Raw genomic sequence first — 27,814 nt, forward strand, 5'->3', positions numbered from 1 at the left:
AAACTGACCTGCTGCTTTTTGGCCCAGGCAGTAAGACATAAGGAATTTGAATTAATGCTCATAGAGCATGGCTTGTTTCTGCAGCAGAAACTTCCAGAGCCTTCACAGTTACTTAACTAACAATTTAATAACTGAACAGTACAAAGAAAAATTGAAAATTTTGCATAATAATCATAAATTACAATAACAAATATCTTTAATATATCCAGTATTTATGTAGTGTTAGATTTAACAAAGCCTTCCTAGGGACTGATTCCTAAAAATCTTTTCCTTTGCAATTTCTAGTTCTTAACTGAAGTCAAATCACTGTACGAAGCATGGAACTAGATCCTGAAATATTAAAATACTGATACCTTAACTTAGTTACTAATCTGACACTAATTATTTTATTTTTTACATCAGTCTTTTAACAATCAAATCCATAACCCAAAAGAATTGAAGAATTCACATTTCTAACAACCTTTCTAATACAGTAAATTATCAAATTGATATTAGGCATTATTTTTATAGCTTCACAAATCACATAACTGGGGTAGCTTATCTTAAAACCACATATCTAATAAGTTTAATGATAGAGTATAATAATAATAATAAATAAATTTCACTTAAAATGAGACAAAAATATATTCAATTACACTGGGATCGATTTTCCAAATGTAATCATACAGAACCTCAATTTATAATTTCAATTTTTTTTAGTACATATTTTACACAAGGGTTATTTATTCCAATGGTGCATGGTGCTCCATATACGTGCATCTCATTTCATACTATGGGATTCACTATTTCCAGCTAATCTACTGCCAAAGATTTTAAAGTTACAGTGTATGACAAGAGGGGCTTGAAACATGTGGAGTACTCCATTTTGCTTCTTTCTAACCCTCTAAAACTTTTGTCTATTGACTTTCAAACCAAACTACAAAATTTCCATTCTCAGTCTTTCTACTTAAAACATAGTCAAACTTCTCACACCCTCTCAACAAGCTTAAGCCATATGAAGCTGGCACAGCAACTAACCAGGGACAGGAGGGGCTTGGTGCTTGAGATTGACACCGCCTGCTGCGTGCAGGGTTACGCTGCCCATTTGTCCCAAAACTTTCTTACCTCTCTTCTGTATTTTCGTTCCAACCTTTATTTCTCTTTCCTAGTCTTTCAAACCCATTACTCTGACTACCCCACTTTCCTTTACATTTCAACCATATCCCAGACTGCATATATTATCACTAAACCAATGTCTTACAACAACCCTACTTTCCCAAGTTATGGAGTTAATTCCAACCCAGGGGACTCTCTTTATTAATCTGCATATCACAAAATTCAGGTGTTCTCTTCGAGATCAAAGAGCTCTATCTCAAAAGGAGATAGAGCGGCAGCTAGGTGGTGCAGTGGATAGAGCACCGGCCCTGAAGTCAGGAGGACCTGAGTTCAAATCCAGCCTCAGACCAAACACTTGACACTTACTAGCTGTGTGACCTTGGGCAAGTCACTTAACCCCAATTGCCTTAAAAAAAAAAAAGGAGATAGAAACCTGCACTGTCTATTCCTAGTCCCAATACAAGAAGTTTGTGAGACAAATCCTTAGGACATGCAGTGGCTTATGTTCCTGCTGAAATACAAGAGTGGGTTACTCTGGGCTACTCTGAAAGCCCATTAACATCTTGCTCACCCTCCCTTTTGCTCTTCACCTTTTAGAATCTGGAGAATGGAGAGTGTTACAAATCAAGAGAGATGTATTTCTCTCACACATTTCACCAACGTTACTTATAAAAAATATCTTTTACAATGTTAATATACTTTTTAAACAAATTACTGAAATCCTAAAGTGACTGTATTTAAAGTTATGATATAAAAGCCCTGATCAAAGCATCTTAAGAGAAAAAAAAACACAAAAAATTTTTGAGTTTTAAACACAGTGCCCTGATGTCAGTTATGTTGTGGGGGGGAGGGGAGTGAAGGGAAGGGGAAGCAAAGACAGTTCTCTAGATTCAAGTTAAACATAATCTACAAACTTTAGACTTGGGATCTAATTAAAAGTGAATTCATCTAACTTTGGAGTAGCAAAAAACTCTCTTAGCTTTCCCTCATCAACCTTGCTATCTTTGGGCTGCTTCTTCTAGATCTTTATCAGTAAAAAGCTGTTGCTAGAGCTTCAACCAAAGGAAAAAAAAACATGGTGTTTTTACTCAGAGGGAGAGACCCCTTCTCCGATTCCACATCCCCAAGTAACTCCTGGGAGTTTCATGTGCTTTTCAGGTCCCTTACTTAACAAGCTAATCTTAGAAAACCTTACACAAAGGGACCCTGAGACAAACGAACACAGCCTTAGTGACCCAGAAAGTGAAAAGTTGAGATTAAAACTACTTTCTTTCCTTGCTTTAATATCTCACCTTACCTGATAGCCAGAATCTTTTTGACACACCACCAACTGAAAACAGTAAGAACAGGCCAGTTTTACATACCTCTACACTTTTACTTTAAGAGTTCCTTACACACACACACACACACACACACACACACACACACACACACAGAGCTTAATTTTTACATAACCCCAAAAGCTTAAAAGCAAGGATTGTAACTTTAGAGATTCTCTCACAGAGTATTGCTGGATTTCTCTTTTTGAAACCCTAGTCCTACAAGAAATTCAGAATACATTGCTAGTACTTCGGGGGCTTACCAAGCCATTGCTTTCAAAAACTGAATATCCATAAAACCTGAATTTCCCAAGTGGCCCTTTACTGTGTACACAGGTTTCTCTCTCTCTCATCCCCATATAGCTTACTTCAGAGGATCTTTTTCAAGTATACACACTTACCTGATGATTGCCTTCCTGTGAGAGTGAAAATCAGAAAAAAGCTGTAGAACAAACACTAAAAACAGACATATAGACACATGTACGCTTAGCCAAACAAAATGTACTTACTGGTAAAAGGGAGAGTCAAATCACCAATACACTCCTAACAAAGAACTCTTCCTTGTGGAGAAACACTCCACATGGGCCTGACCAAGGGGAGCTCCTTGTTAAGAATCTAGAGTGAAGTGCTCTGATCCCTTCATGGTTTTCCCCACTCTAGATTAAATTCCTTGCAAGGATGGGTGGGGCCTGACCAAGATCTAGCAGAGTTAATGCAATCTTATCAGTAATGTCCTACAAGAAAACTGCACTTAAAGTGAGAACTTTGGAAGAAGAGGGGGAAACTGTGAATCTCCCCATGAAATTCATTATTAATAATCATTTCTCACACACTAATCAGAGTACTTAAATCTTTCTTATAATGCTGTGGTTATTGTATAAATAGTTCTCCTGGTTCTGCTCACTTTACTCTGTATCAATTCATACAAGTTTTCTCTGGTTTCTTTGAATTCATTCCTTTCATCATTTCTTATGGCATAATAAGTTTCCATTATATTCATATACTGTAATTCAGTCAGCCACTGACCAACTTATGTGCATCCATTTTGTTTTCATTTTGTTCTTTTCTGCAACAAAAAGTGCTGTTATAAATATTTTTGGAAACATGAGTACTTTCCCTATTCTTCTAATCTCTTTGGGATACATGCCTAGGAACTGTATAGCTAGATTAAAAATTATGCACAGTTCAGTGACTTTTGGGATGTAATTCCAAATTGCTTTCCAGAACAGCTGGACGGATTCACATCTCAACCAACATGACATTAGTGTGCTCGTCTTCCCATGTCACTCTCAAAAATTATAATTTTCTTTTTTGCACCTTTGCCACTCTGTTGACTGTGAGGTAGAAACTTGGATTTGTTTTAATGTGTATTTCTCTTATATTAGTCATTTGGAGCATTTTCCCCCCACATAATTCTTAATAGCATGGATGTTTTCCCTTGAGAACTGCCTATTCATAGCTTTTTTTTTTTGGTGACACAATAGGGTTTAAGTGACTTGCCCAGGGTCACACACCTAGTAAGTGTCAAGTGTCTGAGGTCCAATTGGAATTCAGGTCCTCCTGATTCCAAGGCCAGAGCTCTATCTACTGCACCACCTAGCTGCCCTAATTCCTAGCTTTTAACCATTTATGGATTGGGGAATGATTGTTGTTCTTACATATTTATATCAATTTTCTATATATTTTGGATATTAGAAGTTTATCAGAGAAATTTGCTTTGAAGACTTTTTCCTAATTGTTTCTCTTCTAATTCAAATTACATTATTTTTGTTTATGCATATTTTTCATTTTTGTTTAATCAAAATTATTCATTTCTCTTTCTCTTTTATGATCAAGAGCTCATGCCCTCTCTACTTTCCTTTCTCCTCTAGTTTGTTTATACTATGACCTTTTATATTGAAGTCACCTATCCATTGATGCTTATTGTGATGTGCCATGTGAAAGTTGATCTAAATCTAATTTCTTCTAGAAGGCTTTCCAATTTTCCCAAAAGCTCTTTTTACATGAGTTCTAACTGTAGTTGTTTCTGTTCTTGGTTTACAAAACACTATGCTATTGCATTCAGTTGCTTCTGGATGTTGCTTATGTGCCAAATTTGTTTTATTGTTCAAGTTTTGTATTTTTTAATCAGTACCAAATTATTTTAATGAATATTACTTTGTAGTATATTTAGAGATAGTAGTGATAGGCACCTTTTTTTTCTCCTTTTCTCATTAATTTTCATATGCATTTGTTGGTTGCTTTGTTTCTATTTATTTTCAATATACTCATACACAGTGGTGTGCTGCTAAAATGTTTAATAACCAGGTTTCTAGAAAAGTAAGTATGTATGCATGACATATTTTTATGTTGAATTTGCATTATTAACATTTTCTCCATCACTTTTTTAAATCTAGACAATCAACAAAACAATAAATCAAGTTCTGATCTGAAGCATTTACAAGTTTGAGGTGTATATGCTTACACTGAAAATCTCATAATCAGCTCTTGAAAGACTATACAAGCTGACTCCTATTAAATATGTACATATTATTTCCCTTTGTAGAATGTAAGCTCCTTTTAGTCAAGGATTTTTTGCATTTTTACTTCTCTGTCTCCAGCAGAGGGACTGTCTGATTTTTGCCTTTGCATCTCTAACACAGTGTGTGGCAAACAGCACATGTTTAATAAATGTTTATTTATTGATTCACAACTTAAAAGAAAAAATTTTCTAATTTTTCCAGATAAGATTTTGATGTTGATCAAGCTTGAAGTTTTGTTTAACCTCTAAACGTTTATATACAGTACAGCTAAAAAGTTTTCATTGAATTATAATAGTTCTAAGAGCAAAACAACAGAAATTCACTGAATCTTCATCTACTAATATACACATGTGAGAAGGAATGTATAGCCAGAAGAAAAAGAAAGATAGTACTATTATGGGAAGAACTAGTTGGCAAGGAGTAGTAATCAAGGGACAATTCACATATTTCATTGGTTTCCATACAATGTGAAAAAAATCAGAAGAAATCCTCAGCACTTTGCACAAAAGATCCCTTGGCAAATTTGTGGACAGGAGTCACAAAGGCCTGTGGTATAGCATAGGTTGTCATATATATAATGGGAAAGGGTACTCACAGTTATGAAATAATAGATCCATCAGAGTATTGGTTCCCAATAAGTGGGCCACAGACCCTGGGGAAGGAGGTTGAGATTGAGATGAAACTATTGAAAGTTGCCCTTCTGGTTAAGTGAATCAAAGTAATAAATATGCAAATGTACCTTCCACAGGGGGCTGCTAGGTGGCACAGTGCATAAAGTGCCAGGACAAAGACCCGAGTTCAAATCTGGCCTCAGATACTTACTAGCTGGGAGACCCTGGACAAGTCAGTTAACCTTATTTGCCTCAGTTCCTCATCTGTATAATAAGCTGGAGAAGGAGATGGCAAACCACTCCAGGATCTTTGCCAAGAAAACCCCAAATAAGTTCATGAAAGGTCACACATAATTGAAAAATGACTGAACAACAACTGAACTTTCCATAGACAAAATAAGTCATATTTCTTGCATATTTTATAGTAATATTTTTTCAAAAATAAGTTAGATACTGTTGTGATTAATAAAATACAAATTCATAGTAGCTTATTATTTTATATATATTCTTAATCAACATATACTATTACCATATGAGTCTGCAAGATTTTTTGACATATTAAAAATGCTTGAAAATGCTGACTTAGGGAGTTATATATTGTGAATAAAAGTAGGAGGTAGTGATTATGTAAACCAGATAATTATTGAAAAAAATAATTTTAAAAAGCTTTTAGCAAAGTTAGTGCAAAAAATTAGAGAAAGGAAGAAGAGTAAAATGGAAACACTACTAGATTTGGAGACAGAGGATCTGTGTTCAATACCAGCTTTCCTACTTACTATCTGATCTTGGGTAAGTCACTTAAGTTTTCCAGGCCTCAGTTTCTTCCTCTGTAAAATAAGGGAGTTATGCTAGATGATTTCTAAGGTTCTTCTCACTCTAAAGTTATGATCCAGGGCAGCCAGGTGGTGCAGTGGATAGAGCACTGGCCCTGAAGTCAGAAAGACCTGAGTTCAAATCCCGCCTCAGACCAAACACTTGACACTTGCTAGCTGTGTGACCCTGGGCAAGTCACTTAACCTCAACTGCCTAAAAATAATAGAAAAAAAAGATTAAAAAAAATAAAGCTATGATCCTACGAAGTAGAGAGTATAATGTAACTCTGCTGTCCTAGTGACATGAGCAGAGGCCTTGTACCATTAAGTACCAAAAAATAAAAATAAATAAAAAACAGAGGAAAAGGAAAGAGGGAGAGTTAGAAAAATAAAATATTTTAAGGCCCACCCTGTGATATTTATTTACATTATGTTATTGCCCTGAGTGCCAGAAATAACAGAAGGCCCCTAGAACTATGACACAGTGAAATACAGTACTAAAGATTATCTCTATGGTCAGGTGGAAATCAACAGTGAAGGCAGTGAATTGAAATGAAAAAGATGATTGTCATTTGAGCTATTTAAAAGGCAGTCCCAAGGATGACTAAATATAAATGAGATTTACTGAGCAAGCAAAGGCATCTCTACAACAGGTATGATGCACTTTATCCCGACAGAGTTCAGATCTGCCTCCAAGGTGTTATTATCATAATCATTAACATTATGAAAACAAAACGACCACTTATTTAGTATCTACTATTTGCAAGGGATTGTAGCCAAGGATAGTTAGAAGTGTTATAAAAGAAATGAAAAGTTACTGGCCATCAGGGAAAGATTTACGTCAATGGCTCTGGTAAACAAGAGTAAGTACACAGGTGTAGCCCTATCCTTCACTTTAATTCAACACCCAGGAGAGTTGTCAACATAGAAAAAATATTCAAGCACAGCCATAGAGCTCAAGCATAGAGGCCTGGGGCCACCTGACCTCAATCAGTGCCACTGTGGGAGAGTAACTTGAAGCACTGAATAAAGGACAGTGTGAAAAGTCACACTAATCTTGATGATGAGTATCAATCAACCCTTGATCAGTTTGTTCTGAGTGTCAAAACAGATTTACAGAATCCTTTAGGTGCATTTCAGGAGAAGAGGGAAGAAGGGAAAAGAGGAGGATTGGTGGGGAGAGGGGCACATAATTCTAACCAGGCCTGAGCCCCTGTAATTACTATGATTTGAAGTTTTCCTTACTGTTACGTGTTTTTTTGTGTCTGTCTAGGACTTCCTACCATAAGATTAGAACCCTAGGGAAATAGGGTTTACGTTTTAGGGAGAAGAGAGAATTATGGGGAGAGAGTCTTTGGTCTTTGAGGATATGGAAAGTCATACTGGGGAAACAAGCTCAGAGGCTCAGATCATAAATAACAATTAACCATTCAGTGCAAACATTGAAGCATTGCTCTCTTTGTTGTTGTAGTTGTTGTTTCTTCTTTCTCGTGGTTTCTCCCATTGGTTCTAATTCATCTTTATAACATGACCAATGTGAAAATTAAAAACATAAAAAATAAAAGGAGCCAAGAAAGCCAGGAGGCAAAAATGACAAGAGAGGGAGAATTCCAAATATGCAAGACAGATAATCAGAAGGCCTGGAATCTAGAAATGGAGTATCTTCTGCAAAGAATTACAAGGATACCAGTGTCCCTGGATCACAGAGGACATGATAGATAGTACTAATGTGTAAGAAGACCAAAAAGCTAGGAAGGGAACAGGTTATGAATGGCTTTGACCAACAAACAGAGAATTTTATATTGATCTTAGAGGAAAGAGGGAGCCACTGGAATACACTGGATTTATGTAAAGGGAAAGTGGGGTAACATGGTCAGACCTGGGCTTCAGGAAAATTACTTGGATAGCTTAGTGAAAGATGAACTACTAGAGTAAGGAGAGATTAGAGGCAAGCAGACCAAACTAGCAGGTTACTGGAATAGTCCAGGTGTGGAAGGTCTGCACTACAGTGGTAGCAGAGGAGAGAAGGGGGCATATATAAAATGCAATGAAGGCAAAATTCATAAGACTTGGAAACAAATTGGATATTAGGGAGAGTAAGAGACAGTGAAGGGTCAAGGGTGACACCAAGGTTTCAAGTGTGAGTGACTGAAAAGATGCTGGTGCTCTTGAAAGTAATGTTAAGAAGGCAAAATCTGCAAGACTTGGAAACAATTATGGAGAAAGGTGAAAGGGTAAAGAGTCAAGGATGACACTTAGGTTACTAGTCTAGGTTACTGGCCTCCTTGTTGTTGCTCATAAAGTTATTCTACATCTCAACTGAACATTTTCATTGGCTATTCCGCATGCCTGACAGTCTCTCCTTCATCTCCTTCTTATGGTTTCCCATAAGTCTCAGAAAAAGTCTCATCTTCTACAAGCCTTTCTAAGTCTTCCTTAATAATTCTTAGTGTTTTCCCTCTGATATTATCTTGTTTGTTATGTAGTTGCTTATATGCTGTCTCCCCCATTAGACTGTGAGCTCTTTCAGAGCAAGCACTTTTTTTTTTTACCTTTCTTTCCATTTCCTGTGCTAAGCATAATACCTAGTACATAGTGGGTGCTTAATAAATAATTGTTCACTTGATGGGAATATAGAAAGGACTTTGACTAAATCCTTGATCATCTCATTAGGAAAAGTAAAAAAAGAATCAAAGTAATAATAACCAGTATTTAATTTTTATGGGGGCAGCTAGATGGCGCAGTGGATAGAGCACCAGCTCTGGAGTCAGGAATACCCGAGTTCAAATCTGGCCTAAGACACTTACTAACTATATGACCATGGGCAAGTCACTTAACCCCAATTGCCTAAAAAAAAAAAAGTAGCTATAATTTTTATTTAAAAACAACAAAAGCAAATTTTCTGGGAGAGCAATGGAATGTAAACAAGTCAACATTTACAAACATTAAATAACCTTTTTTTCAAATTTATTAATTAGGAATCTGGATACTTTTTTATTGTGAAGGGCAATCATTTGTTGTTAGCAGCACTGAGTGGAAAGTACACTGAACTTGGGAGTCTGTAGAATAGGTTTAAGTGAGGGCTCTAACACTCACTAGCTGTGTGATCCTGAATTGGTCACTTAATATTTCTAAATTTCTGTTTTCTCTTGTATAAAATGAAATAGGTAAAAAAAAATTTAATACCTACCTCACAGGGTTGTTATAGAAACCTGCTTTGTTATCACTTTTTCCAGTTCTATTAAATAATTTTTAGTAGTTTGATTGGTATGGCACTGAATAAGTAAATTAATTTAGGTGGAATTGTCATTTTAATCATATTAGCTAGGCCTACTCATGAGCAATTGATATTTTCCAATTATTAAGATCTGATTTTATTTGTGTGAAGTGTTTTGTAATTGTGTTCTTATAGTTCTTGGGTTTATCTTGGCAAGTAGACTCTCAAATGTTTTATGTTGTCTGCAGTAACTTTAAATAGAATTTCTCTTTCTATCTCTTGCTGCTGGGCTTTGTTAGTGTTATATAGAAAGGCCAATGATTTATGGTGGGCTTATTTCATATCCTGTAACTTTGCTAAAGTTAATTATTTCAAGGAGTTTTTTAGATGATTCTCTAGGATTTTCTAAGTATACCATCATATTATCATATGATATTAGCTTTGTTTCTTCATTGCTTATGCTATGTATTCTAATTCTTCCAGTTTCTTTTTCTTCTCTTATTGCTAAGCCTAACATTTCTAGTACAATATTGTATAATAATGATGATAATGGACATCCTTGTTTCACCCCGATCTTAATGGAAATGCTTCTGGCTTATTCCCATTACATATAATGCTTGCTGATGATTTTAGGTAGATGCTACTTATCATTTTAAGAAAAACTCCATTTATTCCTATCTTCTTTAGTGTTTTTAATAGGAATGCGTATTATATTTTGACAAAAGCTTTTTCTGCATCTATTGAGATAATCCTATAATTTCTGTTAATTTCATTATTGATATGGTCAGTTATGCTGATAGTTTTCCTAATATTGAACCAGTCCTGCATTCCTGGCATAAATCCCACCTAGTCATAGTGCTTTATCCTCATGATAAGTTGCTGTAATCTCTTTTCAAATATTTCATGAAAAATTTTTGCATCCATATTCATTAGGGAAATTGGTCTATAATTTTCTTTCTCTGTCTTGGCTCTTCTTGGTTTAGGTATCAGCACCATATTTGTATCATGAAAAGATTTTTAGGACTCCTTCACCTATTTTTCCAAATAGTTTATATAGTATTGGAATTAATTGTTCTTTAAATGTTTAGTAGAATTCACTTGTAAATCCACCTGGCCCAGGAGACTTTTTCTTAGGGAGTTCACTGATGGCTTGTTCAATTTCTTTTTCTGAAATGGGGTTATTTAAATATTTTATTTCCACTTCGGTTAATCCAGGCAATTTATATTTTTGTGAATATTCATCTACTTCACTTAGATTGTCAGATTTATGGGCGTACAGTTGGGCCAAATAGCGCCTAATTATTGTTTTAATTTCCTCTTCATTGACAGTGAATTCACCCCTTTCAATTTTGATACTGGTAGTTTTTTTTCTTCTTTTAAACAAATTAACCAAAGGTTTATCTATTTTATTGAGTTTTTCATAAAACTAGTTCTTAGTTTTATTTATTAGTTCAATAATTTTTTTAATTTCAAATTTATTACTCTATACTTTGATTTTCAGAATTCCTAATTTGGTATTGAATTGGAGATTTTCTAGATTTTTAGTTACATGCCCAATTCACTGATCTCCTTTTTCTCTATTTTCTTCATGTAAGCATTTAGAGATATAAAATTTCCCCTAAGAACTGCTCTGGCTGTATCTCATAAGTTTTGGTATGTTGTCTCATTATTGTCATTATCTTGGATGAAGTTGTTGATTTTTTCTGTGATTTCTTCTTTGACCCACTCACTCTTTAGGATTAGATTGTTTAATTTCCAATTAATTTTAGTCCATCTTTCCATGGCCCTTTATTTTGTTCACTGGTTGGCTGACTAAAAGTCTACAGAGAGGTGGTGAAGAAATGCTCAACTCATAGAAGGATAGCTTCAACTGTGTCTAAAGTTGAAAGTAGCTGAAGAATGTTTTATGTAACCTCCTTATTTTATATCTTTCTTCCCAGCGGTTGAATACGTGAGTTGATAGCTCAGACATTATATTAACATATTGACCCTCAATGTGAGCAGCTGCAGGGGTTTAATACAGAAACTTCTCTGATGAAAGAACAAGTGGAGCTAAAATGTTAGCACATATCCTACTTCAAAATTTCAAATGGAAAACTGACTTTCCTTTGTTATTCATGGGAGCATTCCTTAGAGCAATGTACTTGTTTGTCCTTATATGAGGTCACAGGAACAGTCCCTAGATTATTTGAAGAGCCTAACTTCCACTTTCTTGACTAATTCCTTCACCTTGACTAAAAAATCCTGGCAACTCAAGAAGAGCAAATTTTAAAAGTGAAGTGTGAATCTAGTGACACTGATCAGGTAAGGTTGCAAGGGATGAAGAGTAATGCTTGGATAATCAGTGCCAAAATCCCTTCAAGAGCAACTTTATTGCCCTTAAAATTTTTCACCTAGTTAGAGTTTACTCTAAGGCAAGAGTTCTTAACCCAGGTCTGTGAACTTGTTTTTGTTTTGTATTTTTTTGCTATTTTAAACATATATATATATATATATATATATATATATATATATATATATATATATATAAAAGTGTATTTCAAAATAGAATTGGCTTTCTTTACAATACTATACATATTTTGCATTTTAAAAATATTCTGTGTAAATGTATAGCCTATATCAGATTGTGCACCATCTTGGGGAGGATGGTGGAGAGGAAGGGGGAGAAAAATTTTAAACTCAAAAGCATATGGAAGTGATTATTGATAAATCAAAATAAATCAATAAAATTTAAAAAATTAAAAATTAAATTAAGTTAAAAATATTATTCTGAGATGGGGGTTATATTTGATTCTATATATGAATATGCTGTTTCAAGATCATTCTAATTTTCAGATTTATTATACTATGCAGTACCAAGTTTTATGATTTAAAACTGATCAACCTAAATGATTATTGAATTATAATATGATTTCCTATTTAAAATTATCATACTTCACTGTATAATTGTAGCACCCTGGGGAATTTTTTCCAGTCCAAAAATTGGCTTATAACCTTTCATCGTGTAATTGTTGCATGATATAATTTTGTTCGTCACATTTAAAAGACCAACAGAGCAGCAATGTATGGACTAATGGCTATCTCTCATGCGTTAAGAGCCTGGAACCTAGAATTCGTTAGTATATTTTCAAAAGCTGACTTGTGTGATTTGTTTATAGTGCAGCAGTGCTAATGGTATTGTCACTCAACCCAATGAAGTGCCATAGGCCCAACAGGTGCAGATGGGCAAGCGAAGCTGCCATGAGTAAGTCATGTGATATGGTAAAACTTACATTGTCCCAATTTTAACTTACATTCACAAGTATTCGGAGCATCCTAATCTTGCACCAAAGACAATTTAGTAATAAATGATTTTTTTTTTTGCTTAGGCAATTGGGGTTAAGTGACTTGCCCAGGGTCACACAGCTAATAAGTGTCATATATGTCATATTGTTGCGGGCTGAAAGGTTGAGAGGTTGTGACCCCTCAAAGACTGAAGTACATAGGACATCTGGAACGAATTCACAGACTCAAGCATTCTTAAGTCAATTTGGCAAAAAGTTTATTGTTACGCTTTTCAGCGGGCAAGGATTCTTAAAGGATGCTGCAACCTTAGAGAGGTACAGTTAAAGTTTATATAGGATAAAATACAATAAAACATGTGCCAAATATGCTAACTAGGGGATTCAGGGTGGGATTAGGGAGTGGTTAAGGAATAGTCAGTTCTTAAAAGAACATGCACTTCTTGTACCTACTGCGCAGGCATTTTCCCCAGAGTTCATTAGGAAAAGCCCACAAGGGGGGCCACATGGAGGTGTGGTTTTAGACCTGCTATGTCACTAAGTCAACTAGAGTTCAGGGTAACTGAGAGTTGTCCAGTCTGCCACCAATCAATCTTGTCTTGTTTGACAAGATAGATGTAGGGAGTGTAGATATGTCTTAAGTCTAGAATACAGTTAATGAGGAGCCCAGGATGTATATAATGAGGTAAGGCGGTAGTATAGAAAGTCCAGTGGGTAAGAATGTCTTTATGACCCAGTGCAAAGCCAGTTTAAACTAATAAATCCTTCAGGTGCTGTTTGGAACTGCACCAGGGAGAGAGATAAGGGTCTTGCTGGGACCCACTCATGAGTAATTGCTAAGCACAGGGTCCTTGGGCTGGGGAGAAACTGTCAGGGACAGTGTTTCTGAGGCTAGGGAGAAATTGGCATCCAAGTACAAGCACCCAAGCACAAGCACCCAAACATAAGCACCCAAGCACCACATCAACCTAACTTCAAACATGGCCTTAGACACATAACACTTACTAGTTGTGTGACCACGGGCAAGTCACTTAACCCCACTGTCTAGACAAAAAAAAAAAAGTAGTTTTAAAGCAGGCATTCTGAGAGTCCTATCCACTTTCAGATGTTAATCACTCCCCTTCTACTTTTAAGAAAGGCAGCAAAAGACATGGATTTGAATCCCAGATCAGTTATTGACTAAGTTTGAGTCTTCTTACACCTTCCTACATTTTTTCACTCTATTCTAAGATACAGTTTCATTGGCCTCCTTGCTATGTATCAAACAAGACACTCTATTTTCTGACACTGGGCATTTTTACTGGCTGTCCCCAGTGCCTGGAATACTCTACTTTCTCATTTCCACCTGCTGCTTTCCCTGGCTTCCTTCAAGTCCCAAATAAAATCTCACCTTATACAAGAAATCTTTCCCAATCCCCCTTAATTCTAGCACCTTCTCTCTCTTGTTTCTTTCCGCATTATGTTGTATATACTTTGTTGATACAGAGTTGTTTACATGTTGTTCCGCACTACACTCAGAACTTTTTGAGAGCAAGTACTGTCTTTTATCTTTCTTTGCATACCCAGAGTTTAGCATTGTTTCTCAAGAAAAGATCCAAAAAAGTATCAAAAACCAGGCAATGCATGAGAAGCAATAAACGGGCTAATACTAGCAGATCTGAACTAATCATTTAATAGTATAAAATGCACATAGACTATCCCCCATAAAAAAGTAACTAACTTTTAATTAACATCCCAAGAGACATAAAACTTAGAGCTGGAAAGAGCCTTAGAGATCATGTAGGCCAACAGTTATTGGGACCTTTTATTCTCTCAAAAATTCTTATAAATGTTAGTTATTATTACGGTTATTCCTTCTACATCAAGATTTTCCCCATTGTGGTTTTGATATATTGCGGGTCTGCATAAGAAGTTAATAAGAATTTTGGGGGAGTTTTGCGGAAGAGGCAAATGATATGCTAAGGCCAGCGAAGAGATACATGAAAACTGATTATGTTAGGGAAATGAAGTGAAAAGGGCTGAAGTTTAGGTAGACTTGACTACCCAGATGTTCATCAGGAAAGGCTTCAGGAAGAAGGTTGTTAGAATGTCAGCTGCTGGAGAAATGCCAACAGGAATACTTAGATCTCATTGTATAGCATCTCAGCAATGTGCCTATGAGTGAGCATTTAATTAAAAAAAATAAAAGAAAAGCCTTATGTGACTCCTGTATAAAGAAACATAAATAACACAAGTAATAATATTACTTTCCTCATTGTTTCCTATATTTTATGTGGCAGGAAGGAAATATTAATTAGAAAAAATAAATATTAATTATTATATATATTAAGAGGCAGCTGAGTGACTCAGTGGATGCAATGTTGAATTTGAGAGTCAAGAAGACCTGAGTTCAAAGCCTATCTCAGATACTAACTGTGTGACCTTGGGCAACTCACTTAACTTCTTTCTCTTGGTCTCAATTTCCTCATCTGTAAAGCGGGGATAATAATGGTACCTACATCACAGGATTATTATGATGATCAGATGAAGTAATATATGTAAAGAGTTTTGTGAAGCTTAAAGTGCTATATAAAAATGCTAGTCATTAACTACTATTATGAAAAGTTAACATTTTCTATGACTGACTAATATTGCAAGTGATTCTGTATTAAATTTTGTGTTCTTGTAGATCTACCTAAAAAATTAATCTTAATGTAATATAAATATGTGTGAAAAAGATATGCATTTAATTAAGAGAACTCTGGAGACCTAAGTGTGAATTTCAGCTCTAACAGTAGCTGTGTGACTGTGCAAGATGCTAACCTCTCTGGGGCAGCTAGGTGGCACAGCGGATAGAGCACAGGTCCTGGAGTCAGGAGGACCTAAGTTCAAATCCAGACACATAACACTTATTAGCTATGTGACCCTAGGCAAGTAACTCAACCCCACTGCCTAGCAAAAACCAAAAACAAACAAACAAACAAACAAAAAGATGTTAATCTCTCACAGCCTGAGTTTCTTCATTTATAAATTTACATGAACAATAACTAAACCACACTTTACAGGGTTGTTATGAGAAAAGAGCTTTGTAAACAATAACATTCTATATAAGTGTAAGTCATTGTCATGTAATATCCAAAGAAAAACTATAGTTAGGTTATAAAATAAAATGATACTTGGAGATTGCAGGAAATAGCCAGGTTTCAACATCCTGTGACTGTTACTAATTTCTATTGCAATATTAAGGCACTTTAAATATAAGGGATAAGAATAAAGGATAATCATAAAAGTCCACCTAATTTTATTTTACATCATTTTTAAAATGAAGTGAATAAAATAGTCATTAGATGGTTTTAGGCTACATGGGTGGGGTCAAATTACAAAACACTGAAAAAAATATTAAGAAAGTGTTAAGAATTAGAATTGGAAATAAAAACTAAACATTTACAATGATACCTATCACCAAAATAGTCTCAAAGAAATAATAAAACACGTATTATGATATGAAGATGCTACATAAATAACTTATGATTTTGTTGGTATGGGAACACTTTGCAGCATATAACTTGTAGTCTTACAGTGATGAGATATATGAGTCTCAGAAAGGAGCTTAATGGTTTCTCCGTGGTCATACAGCTAGTACGTGCTAGAGGTAGTATTTGAATTCAACTCTTCCTGAATCTGAGTCTGGTACCATCCACTATGTTCTGTTATACATGACATTAACCTCTAAATGATCCCTCTTAACATCCCTATGCTAGACTTTTAGACCTTATTCTCATCCAAATAACCACAGTAGTGTTTTTATTATAATATGATTGCTGACATTCATAACGATGAATCTGAGGCTCTGAAATATCTTGAAGTGCCTTCTGAATCATTAAAAACATCTACAGTAAATCCAGCACAGTTTCAGGTGTTTTGACCACTAGTGCATTCTAATTCTTTGAGAACTGGTAGTACATTCATGGAATTCACATACCCTAATCAGAAATCCTATTACCCAAACATTCTGGATAAAGAGTTTATTATTTTTCTGTACTTTTCAACATTTTCTTTATTTAACTATTTCATTGCTACTGCACCTGAGTTCAACTCCTGTTCCAGTTCCCAGGGGTCTTAGTGACCCTTTCAAAGTTATGGTATAAGGGGAGCGAGAGGGCAGGGCCAAGATAGAAGAGTAGCAGGAAGCAATTCAGCCTCAAAATTCCTCCAAAGAGACCTAGAAAATGGGCCAGATCTGATAAGGAAACACAGAAAAAGTCACAGTGAGTCTTTGAACTGGCCTAGGTTAGCAGTGGGGAGCAGCTGATACTCATACCTCACTTTCATCTAAACTAGCGAAAGGAAGGAAAAACACAACTGGGTAAAGAAATATATTTCATTCAACAGAGAAACAGGAGTAAAAGGAGACAAGGGGGGAAGGAGAATTATAGTGAGGTTAGATTAAGGGAAGAATCAGTCCTAAACAATGTGCAAAAATATTTATAGCTCTTTTGAGGTGGCAATAAATGGAAATGTGAGAATGTCATCATAAATTGGGGAATGGATGAAAAAATTATGGTATATAAATGTAATAGAACACTATTGTGTTGGAAGACATTGTGAAAGGGATGGTTTCAGAGAAAGCTGGGAATTCGTATATGATCTGATGCTGAGTGAAGTGAACAGAACCAGGAGGACAATTTACAATGACAGCAATATAGCAAAAGCAAACAACTCTGAAAGAATTAGGAACTCTTATCAGCATAATAACCAACCACATTTCCAGAGGCCTATTGATGAAACCCGCTAACTAATTCCTGAGAGAGCAGTGAAGAACTCAAAATATAGAATAAGACCAAAAAAATATTTTTGGATATGGCCAATGTGGATATTTCTTTTGATTGACTCTACATGTTTGTAACAGAGTTTGTTTTTTCTTATTTCACAAGTGGGAGGAGGGGTGGGACAGGGGGCTGAGAAGATATATTTCTGTTCACTAAAAAAAATATGATTTGAAAAGCAAAATTATATGAAGGTATTATAGTCCTGTTGTAGGGAAATTGAACTTTTTCTTCCTACACTTAATTGACATAAATTTCCAACACCATACACTCTGTTGTAAAAAAAATTAAATAGTAATTAGTCTAAGTTGGATATCAGTACATACAAGATAAAGCACTATGGGGTGCTAGGAAACATTTCAATATTTGAAGAAGATTGTGGAGAAGCTTGTCACACAGCAAGTTGTTGTTGCTATTCAATCATTTCAGTCACGTCTGACTCTCTGTGACCCCATTTTGGATTTCCTTGGTAAACCACTGCAATGGTTTGCCATTTCCTTCTCCACCTCATTTTACACATGAGGAACTGAGGCAAACAGGGTTAAACGACTTGTCCAGTGTCACATAGCTAGTAAGTGTATGAGACCAGATTTGAATTCATGAAGATGATTCTTCCTGACTTCAGGCCTGGCTGCCTCATGCAGCAAGTACATAAGAATTAATATAGTCAAATCAGAAAATTAGATATGAGTCTGCAGTACAACATGATAGCAAAAAAATCCATAATTATGTGGGCCAGAATACACAGAGGGAATATACTACACAGTAGGGAGGTGAATTATTGTCAAGGCTAGACCAGGGTAGTGATTTACACATACTCCTCTCCACTTTCCCACACACATTTATACCCTGCAGATATGTACACACATACACACCTATGTGCACATGTGAAAGTTTTCCAATGCCATCTGAAAACTACTTATGATTGTTCCATAAGAGCATAGGTGTCAAACACAAAGCCTTTGAGTCATGAGCGTTTCCCAAGTGTAACCCTAAACCTGATTAAAATGTACTTGGGAAATATTTAACAAAATAAATAAAAATATAATAAAACAGAAAATATTAAAATTTAAAATTACGTCAATATGCAGCTAGCAGGGATCTTTATGTATGGTTTAGTGACCCCTGTTTCTATTAGAGTTTGACACCACTATCCTTGATTATCCATATGACCCTGTGACATAGAGGCAATGCTTATAGTTCAACAAAGATAGCAAATGACTTGAACGGAAATAAATTACTTTGGAAGAGGAAAAAATATGTTCATGAATAAGAATTTCTAAACTTTTTGGACAAGAGACAGATACTATCATCTAAGCTATGCAACCATTCTGATGACCTTAAAGAATGTATCAACAACAACAATATACAATTTTGTTTTAAGTAGTTTAGTACATACCATACTTAAATTATCTGGAATGGAATTATTACTGTGTGATATAACCAATTTTATAACACTGATGGCTGAGAATGAGTAGAAAGCAATGTAATACTATGAGTAATTAAATAAGATATTTCATTGCATACGTATTTACAGATTCATATTTCACTGTCTTTGTTAACTTCTCAAGGATAACATGAAACTATGAGATCACAGGAAGTGTAAGAAAATGTTCTATTTCTAACAAGACTGTTTGCCTAATTGAAATGAGTACTCATGTACTTGATGGTTCAGCTAATACTGTCTCAGAGAGCATTACTGAAATAACACTGAATTATGTTCTGTCACTATGATTCATTACTGGGTGTCTTTTTCAGACACTAGAATGTATGATGTTCAAAACCACATTATCTTTCATTTTAGAACTAAGATTGATGGCTGGAAAAGGTAGATTTTTTTTTAAGCTCCATCAGTTAATAAACATCTACTTATTAAGCGCATCGTACTAGATGCTGAGAATTAGAAGGCCAAAAAATGAAACCATCCCTGACCTCAAGAAGCTTACATTCTATCAAAGTTCCATATGAGGTAAAACTTATTAAGAATTTAAGTTCCTTCTAACAAAAGAGATTTAAGGACAGGGTGGGATACTCTATTGCTGGATACTATAGAAAGGGTTTCTCTTCATATGCAGGTTAGATTAGATGATCACTGAGGTCCTTTCCAATTAAGATCCTGTGTGATTAATCTTTTTTTCAAATAATATTTATTGAAACACTAAAAGATATTTTATTAGATACTAGGGATTTTAGAGCAGAGACACTAAGTAATGAGCTTAGATCATTATATTTTTTGATATATTATATTATATTTTTTCAAAGATTTTGTTTATTTATAGAGCTGCACAAAGCCCAGAATTTCTATTTAATAAAGGATGGCTCTACAGTGTTTAGTGGGCTTGGAGTACAAGAGGGAGGATATTAGGAAGATATGAAGCTGAATATAAGCCCCACTTAGAAAAATAGCAGAGATAGATTTGGATACTCAAAAGGATTCTTCTGAGGGTCTCAGCTTAACTACCACCTCTTACAAGAGGCTCTCCAAAGTCCTTGGTGCTAGTCCTACCCCAGCATCCTCCCACAAAAAAAAAAAAGTACATTGTATGTTTTCACCCAAGAGAACACAGTATATGCTTAATAAATACCTGAATTCAAATAAATATCCTGAACAAACAAACAACACATGCTTAATGAAGTTAAAGTTCATTTTGCCTACTTTGGCAGTCTAGCGAAGCCTATGAACCCCTTCTCAAAATAATATTTTATATGCATAAAATAAAATGCATAGATGACAATGGTAGCCAATATCAAAATATTTTTAGAACTGATTTAGACTTTGCAGTCTTTATTTGGTGTATCAACTTCTTCCTATTGCCCCTAGTTTGCAATCTCAGAGCAATCTTTGATTCTTCCCTCTTTCTCAACCTCCGCATCTATTCAGTTGATTTTACCTTAGCAACATCTCTCAAATCTGTCCCCCATTCACACTGAAAGACCCTGGTTCAAGTCCACCTTACTAATTAATTTTCCACAAAGCTATCAAAATATTTTTCTTAAAGCAAAGGTATGAGCACATCGATGATTTTGCTGAAAAATCTTCAATGACTCAGTTTTCCCTTGAAAAAATACAAACTCCTTAGTTTGGCATTTATGGCCCTCCACAATCTAGATCCAACATACCTTTCCAATTTTACTCTACAATAATAATAATAATAAGTATGTTACAGTACTTTAAGATTGGCAACGTGTTTTACATGTTTTGTTTTCTTTTTGATTCTGCATTCATGTCAACTTGGACATCCTACTTGTCACTTTCTATGCTTGTTCATGCATGCAATGTGCTCTCTTCTCATAACTGCCTTTGAGAATCTTACTTTTTGGCAAGGTTTAACTCAAGTGCTATCTCCTTCACGAATCCCTTCCTAACCCCCTCTCTCCCCTCAAATTTTCCTAGAGCACTTCATTTGAGCTCTTTCTCTACCTTATTATAGTTACCCTTGCTATATCTTCTTGCTAGAAGAGTAGATGCACATTTAGGCAGGAACTGTTTTGCTTTTGCCTTGGTATTCCTAGCACCTAACATATAGTAGGTACTTATAAAAAGTTTATTAAATTGATATGTTTGTTGAAGGATGGTCTGTAATTACCCAGATCAGCCTCTTTATACTAAAATGTCACCTCCCTTACTTAAATAAAATATTATAGCTAAATTTCACTACCAACAACTCCAAATGAAAAGAAAAACTGTGTTCACCACAATCCTTTTGCAATTTTAAGAAACTTATTTTTATCAAAGAATTTGGAGACTAAGTCTTTGACAATGTTGTTATAAGCAAAGTTTTTTTTCTTTTCTTTTTTTTTAACAGAAGTTTCCTGTCAAGTGCCATTTACTTTTCTACATTGCCTTCGGCGAGGCATAATACATTATTTGCAAAAAATAAATTAATTAAAAATTGCTAAATATAAAAAGGTCATAGATATAGTGGCAATATTCATAAACTGTTGACATCATGTCACACCTACAGCAATATCTGACAATGTTCACTGTTTATCAATATACAGTGGCAACAAGTATGGCTTTTACTGTCAATGATTTTAAGAGGCATTTAAGCTCAAACCCATATTCAGAATGTCTTACAAATGTTGAGTAAAAAACAGGGTGACTGCCTAGAATCACCTCTTCCTGTCAACTTGTAATTTTTTTTTTAATACTTAAAATTCCTTTAGGAAGGAATCTTTCGCTCCTTCCCTAGAAGGAGTATCCCTAATACTCAGCATATGGTCTTATTGATATTTTCTGCCTACTTAAGACAAACCTTATAAATAATTTTGAAAATCATTTATTAATTTTTGGAACAGTATCAGAGGATAGATGTTATTTTTCAACCAAAACTTTTCGCCTATTAGCACAAAATATTATGAAAGGTTTAGCCCTAAAGTTCACCCTGGATTTTAATCTCTGATTACAAATGAGTCAATAACACACACATATATCATCTATCTATCTGTCTATCTATCTATCTATCTATCTATCTATCTATCTATCTATCTATCTATGCCTCTCCCAAATTATTTCAAGGTGAAATATAATCTGTTATGTCCAACTACCACAAACTATATGGTTGGTTTAAAGGAGCAAAGTCAGAAGATGCAAATGCACTTATAATTTACAGTAATGAGCTTGGGGTGAATCATAGGAGCAGAGAGCTATGAGATATTTGAATAAGAAAAGAAAAGTGGGTTGCTGAATAACTTTATTAAAATAGATGTTCTGCCTATAGGAACCTTTTCCTGTACCCTTCTTTAGAACCATATCATATTTTAAAAAAATAAAACTATATCTTTTGCAGATGATATGATGAAATACTTGGAAAATCCTAAGGCTCAACTAAAAAGTTAATTGAAACAATTAATAATTTTAGCAAACTAGCAGGATAAAAAGTAAATCCACATAAATCATCAGTATGTCACAAACAAAAAACCCTGCAAGAAGAGATAGTAAGAGATATCTCATTTAAAATAACTTTAGATAGTATAAAATACCTGGGAGTATATCTACCAAAACAAACTCAGGAACTCCATGAACAAAATTATTAAAAAGAATTTTATATTAATAAAATCAGATTTAAATAATTGGAGAAATATTCATTGCTCATGGGTAGGCAGGGCCAGTATAATAAAAATTAAATTTTATCTAAACTAATTTATATGTTCAATGCCATCCCAACTGAATTACCAAAAAATTATTTTACTGAAAAAATAATACAATTCATTTGGAAGAACAAAAGATCAAGAATATAAAAGGAACTAATGAAAAAAAAATGTAAAGAAAGGAGGGTTAGCATTACCAGATCTCAAGCTATATCGTAAAGAAGTAATTATCAAAACTATCTAGTACTGGCTACGAAAAAGAAAGGTAGATCAGTGGAACAAAGTAGATATACAATTTAGAGCAATAAATGACTGTAGTAACCTAGTGTTTAACCAGTCTAAAGACTAAGTTTTGGGGATAAGAATTCATTATTTGGTAAAAATTGTTGGGAAAACTGGAAAGCAGTCTGGTAGAAATTGGGCACAGACCAACATCTTATACCACTGACCAAGATAAAGTCAAAATGGGTACATGACCTAGATATAAAGAGAAATATTACATGAAAATTTGAAGACCATGCAACATATTATTTATCAGTCTTATAGATAAGTGAACAGTTTATGACTGCACAAGAGACAGAGAGCAGTATAAGATGTAAAATGGATAATGTTGATGACATTGAATTAAAAAGGAGTTGCACAAATAAAACAAACGTAGCCAAGATCATAAGGAAAACAGAAAATTGGGAGGGAAATTTTTTATAAACAGTCTCAGATAAAGGTCTCATATCTCAGAACTTTGTCAAGTCTACAAAAATAGAAGTCATTCCCCAATTGACAAATAGTCAAAAGATATGAACAGGAACTTTTCTGCAGAAATCAAAACAATTTATATTCCTGTGAAAAAATGATTTAGAAATTTATTGATTAGAGAAATGCAAATTAAAACAATCTTAAGATATCATTTTACGCCTACTAGATTTGCTAAAATGATTGAAGGATAAAGTGACAAATGTTGGAGGGGATGTGGAAAAACTGGGACACCAAGTCACTCAGTGAAACTGTGAACTGATCCTACCAATTTGGAAAGCTATTTGGAATTATGCCCAAAGAGTTATTAAACTGTCTATACCCTTTTACCCAGCAATACCACTACTAGGTTTGCTTCCCAAGATGATTAGGGGAAAAGGAAAAGAACTTTTATGTTCTAAAATATTTATAGCAGCTCTCTTTGTGGTGGCAAAGAACTGGAAATTGCAGGGATGCACATCAATTGGGGAATAGCTGAATAAGTTGTAGTATATGATTATGATGAAATACTACTGTACTATAAGAAATGATGAGCTCATTGATTTTAGAAAACACATGAATAGACTTTCATTAAATAATAAAGAGTGAAATGAGCAGAACCAAGAAAATGTGATATCTAGTAACAACAATATTGTTTTAAAAACAACTTTTAGTGACTAAGTCATTTAACTATGATAAATACTCAAATTAACTACAAAGGACCTATGAAGGATGACACTATCTGCATGCAGGAAAATAAATGACAAATAGAAGTACGTATAGAATGATTTTATACATGTATACATATTTGTGTCTAATGGTGGCCATCTCTAGGGTGGGGAGGAAGGAAAGAAAAAAAGGGAAAAAAGAGAAATTTACATGATAACTTTATTAAGTATTATGTATTATGTTTTAAAGGAACAGCAACTTGTACACAATAGATTTGCAGTGTACAATCATCTTTTTTTCCTATTCTAATATGTATGCAAATGCTTGTTTTATTTCTTAAGTTCAGAATAAAATAATAAAAGTTTTTAAAAATAGAGCAAGTAGATATAAAAAAAGAACAAACAAACAACCATACCATATTTAGTCTGGTTGTCTTCAAGGTAAGTCTAAAGTAGTATGTTGGTGTATATAGAACACTGTAATCAATAAATCAACAGGTGTTTATTAAACACTTAATATATGCCAAGCATTTATACCAGGCTTTAAGGATCGAAGTATGAAGAAGGAAATAATCCATACTCACATAGAGTTTACATTCTAATAGGGAAAATAACAAGTATATATATAAATACATACAGTATAAAATTGATAAATATAACTACATACAAAGCACTTTGGAAAAAAAGGCACTAGCAGTTGAGGGAAAAGGTATTTGAGCAGCATCTTAAGGAAGAGGGAAATGTAAGCAGGGAGTACCTTCCAGGCATGGGAGGTAGTCAGTTGCAAAGCTAGTGAGACAGGAGATGGAATGTGATATGAGAGGACAGTTTGGGTAGATTACAGGGTAAAAGGGGGTCATGCGTAGAAAGATAGTATAGGGCCAGGGTGTGTAAGGCTTTAAAATCTAAAGAAAGAAAAGTTTATTTTCATCCTTGACACACAAGGAAGCCACTGGAATAGACTAGGGCAGGAATTACATGGTCAAATCTGTTCTTAAGGAAACTTACTTTGGCTAGCAGTATGTAGGATGGACCAGACTGGTGAGACACTTGAGGCAGGGAGATCAATGAGGAGGCTGTTGCAATAATTTAGGTGAGAGGTAATGAGGACTATGATGATAGCTTTGTGATTGGAGAGAAAGAGTCAGACACAGGTAGAATGTGAAGATAAAAAATATTTAACATTTACCCCTTTATCTAATTTGGACATTAAAATTGGAAGAACAGATATATGTGTGATATAATTTGTTACAATAATTAGTACAGGGGCAGCTGGATGGTGCAGTAGATAGAGCACTGGCCTTGGATTCAGGAAGACCCGAGTTCAAATTTGACCTCAGACACTTGACATTCACTAGCTGTGTGACCCTGGGCAAGTCATTTAACCCCATTGCCTAGCCAAAAAACCAAACAAACAAAAACAAAACCAAACCACCAAAAAACAATAGTGAGTAGAGGCTGAACAAGATTAGGTTCTAATTTTAAACTTTTATTTTGTTTTCAATTTTTTAAATAAGATCCCTTATTGTGTTATGAAAAACTGTTCAAAACTGGTTGATTATATGTTCCTAAACTTAGCCTCTAACATGGAAGCCAACTTAATAAGAAATGAGGGAAAAAGAAAAAAGGAAAGGAAAGGAAAGGAAGGAAGGAAGGAAGGAAGGAAGGAAGGAAGGAAGGAAGGAAGGAAGGAAGGAAGGAAGGAAGGAAAACCTTTAAAAAAAACCTGACATATAGACAAGAAATTATTTTTACATGCTTTGAAAAAAGGGGCAGTGCCCTGTTTAATGAAAGGTGACCAAAGCTCTTTGGAAAACTATAGCTTAAACCTATTTCTATCTACCACTCCCTTACTCCTTCTACTCCCACCTCAAAAAAAAAAAAGACGATTTACATCTGTCAGGAATTTATCTTGTCAGTATTTCCGTTATGAAATTCGTGTTGGCTTATTACAATGAATTGTTAACAGGAATCTAATTTTTTGATAGATGGGGATACAAGTTCACCTAGCAAAGTGAGAATGAAGAAGTCAAAATGAGAATTAAGAACAATTCTTTTAGGGATTAATATATATAGGTAGTTTGGGAAATGATTGCCACTTGAATAAGTTTCTGTGTGGGTAATTTATTTGTATGGAAACTTGACAAAAGGAATTAAAATAGGGGGAACTGTGGATAGTTCTGGGATTTTGAATCGGGGAGACCTGAATTCTCATCTTACTTCAGATACTTATTTGTGACCCTAGGGAACTAATAACTTCTCTGCACCTCAGTTTCCTCATCTGTAAAGTGTGTGAGTTGGATTCTATGGCTTCTAAGGTTCCTTCAGCTCTAAGCCTATGATCTTCTGAACCCCTTTACTCCATAAATTATCTTAATAAGGTTATAGATTTAGAGCTGAAAGGTTCCTCAGAGGCCTGGCAGTCCAACCCCATCATTTTACACATGAGGAAATAAAATTAAGACCCCTAAATAAATATATGATTTTGTACTCAAATGAAGTCAATACCTTATGTTTTCCTTGATAACTTCTTAGTCTATGAGAAATATCTTCATCTAGATCAGGTTAACCTGGGTCTTGTGAATTTCTGTTGTTTTTTTCTTAATATTGTGAAAATTATATGTCAACATAATTGGTTTCATTTATAATTCCATGTATTTTACTGTATGCTTTTAAAAACATTATTGTCACAGGGGTCCACAGGCTTTTACTGACAGCCGAAAAATCTATCATGCAAATACACACAAAAAAGTTAAGAATAATTGAACCACCCAGTAGTATGTGGCATGATTATTTTTTTGTTTGCTTTTTAAAGATCAATGTGTGATGTAGGGTATATTTCCTCTAAAATCGGATTGGAACTAATAATCTAGCTAGATACAGTACTCCTCTAGATACCTAATTACAAACTTAATATTTTTTATTTATAAGAATTTTTGATGTTACTTCTCAAAGTTAGACTGTTCAGTAATATTCATAAAAATATTTATACTTTTGAATTACTTCTACAAGATGGGAACAAGGGAGAGAGTCATAATTTAATTTCTGTGTCTGCAGTTCTACACTTTAAAAATAAACATGACAATGTTATGCATGAACAAGACCAGAAAAACATGTAATAATCACTCTAATAAATTTAGCACTAATTAAGCCTTTATCTATACGAGGACCAGGACCCCAAATAAGGTAAGGAGTAGGAAACTTAGTGAAGGTTTGGAGTAGAAACATAGAAATGTCTAAAAAGGATGAAGAAATTATATGCTTATCAAATACCTACTCTCCTGGATATCATGAAAAGAAGTGATCTAGAACATTTTAATAGGCCAATATAGTAGACAAATAAATATTGCATAAACGCACTCGATGATGAAACACTGTCATGTGTTAACCCTAGGCACTCTGAATCAGATAATGATATGTAATCAAATAATGCAATCTCATCATAATAACAAATTATAGATGGAGGTAGAATGTGGTAGGTATCATGCTGGGACCAACAGATAAAAATTTAGATAAACTGAGGGTTTCATTCTCTGCCAAATAACAATTTACCTTGTCCTGAACTTCAAAACAAAAATGAAATTAGGTGAACAAATTATGTAGCATACTAAGGAGATAGAAGAGCAAAACCTCATGAACAATACTAATTATTCTTTCTATTCTT

The 27,814-nt window shown here is 34.5% G+C and overlaps 1 protein-coding gene across 3 annotated transcripts in view; it reads right to left on the minus strand.

The window, feature by feature from the left end:
- STS (steroid sulfatase) overlaps positions 1-27,814 on the minus strand; it is a 181,489-nt gene that overhangs the window by 125,507 nt on the left and 28,168 nt on the right. The window contains exon 1 of one of the 3 annotated variants that reach the window (XM_021006207.2): positions 2,924-3,043. The exons of the other annotated variants lie outside the window; for them this stretch is intronic. The gene's annotated coding sequence lies outside the window, so the exon portion shown is untranslated. Of the gene's footprint in view, positions 1-2,923; positions 3,044-27,814 lie in introns of those variants that run through there. 3 annotated transcript variants of the gene reach the window in all.

Source organism: Phascolarctos cinereus, unplaced genomic scaffold, assembly GCF_003287225.1.
Source record: "Phascolarctos cinereus isolate Bilbo 61053 unplaced genomic scaffold, phaCin_HiC Scaffold_726;HRSCAF=1367, whole genome shotgun sequence".
Lineage (NCBI taxonomy): Eukaryota > Metazoa > Chordata > Mammalia > Diprotodontia > Phascolarctidae > Phascolarctos > Phascolarctos cinereus.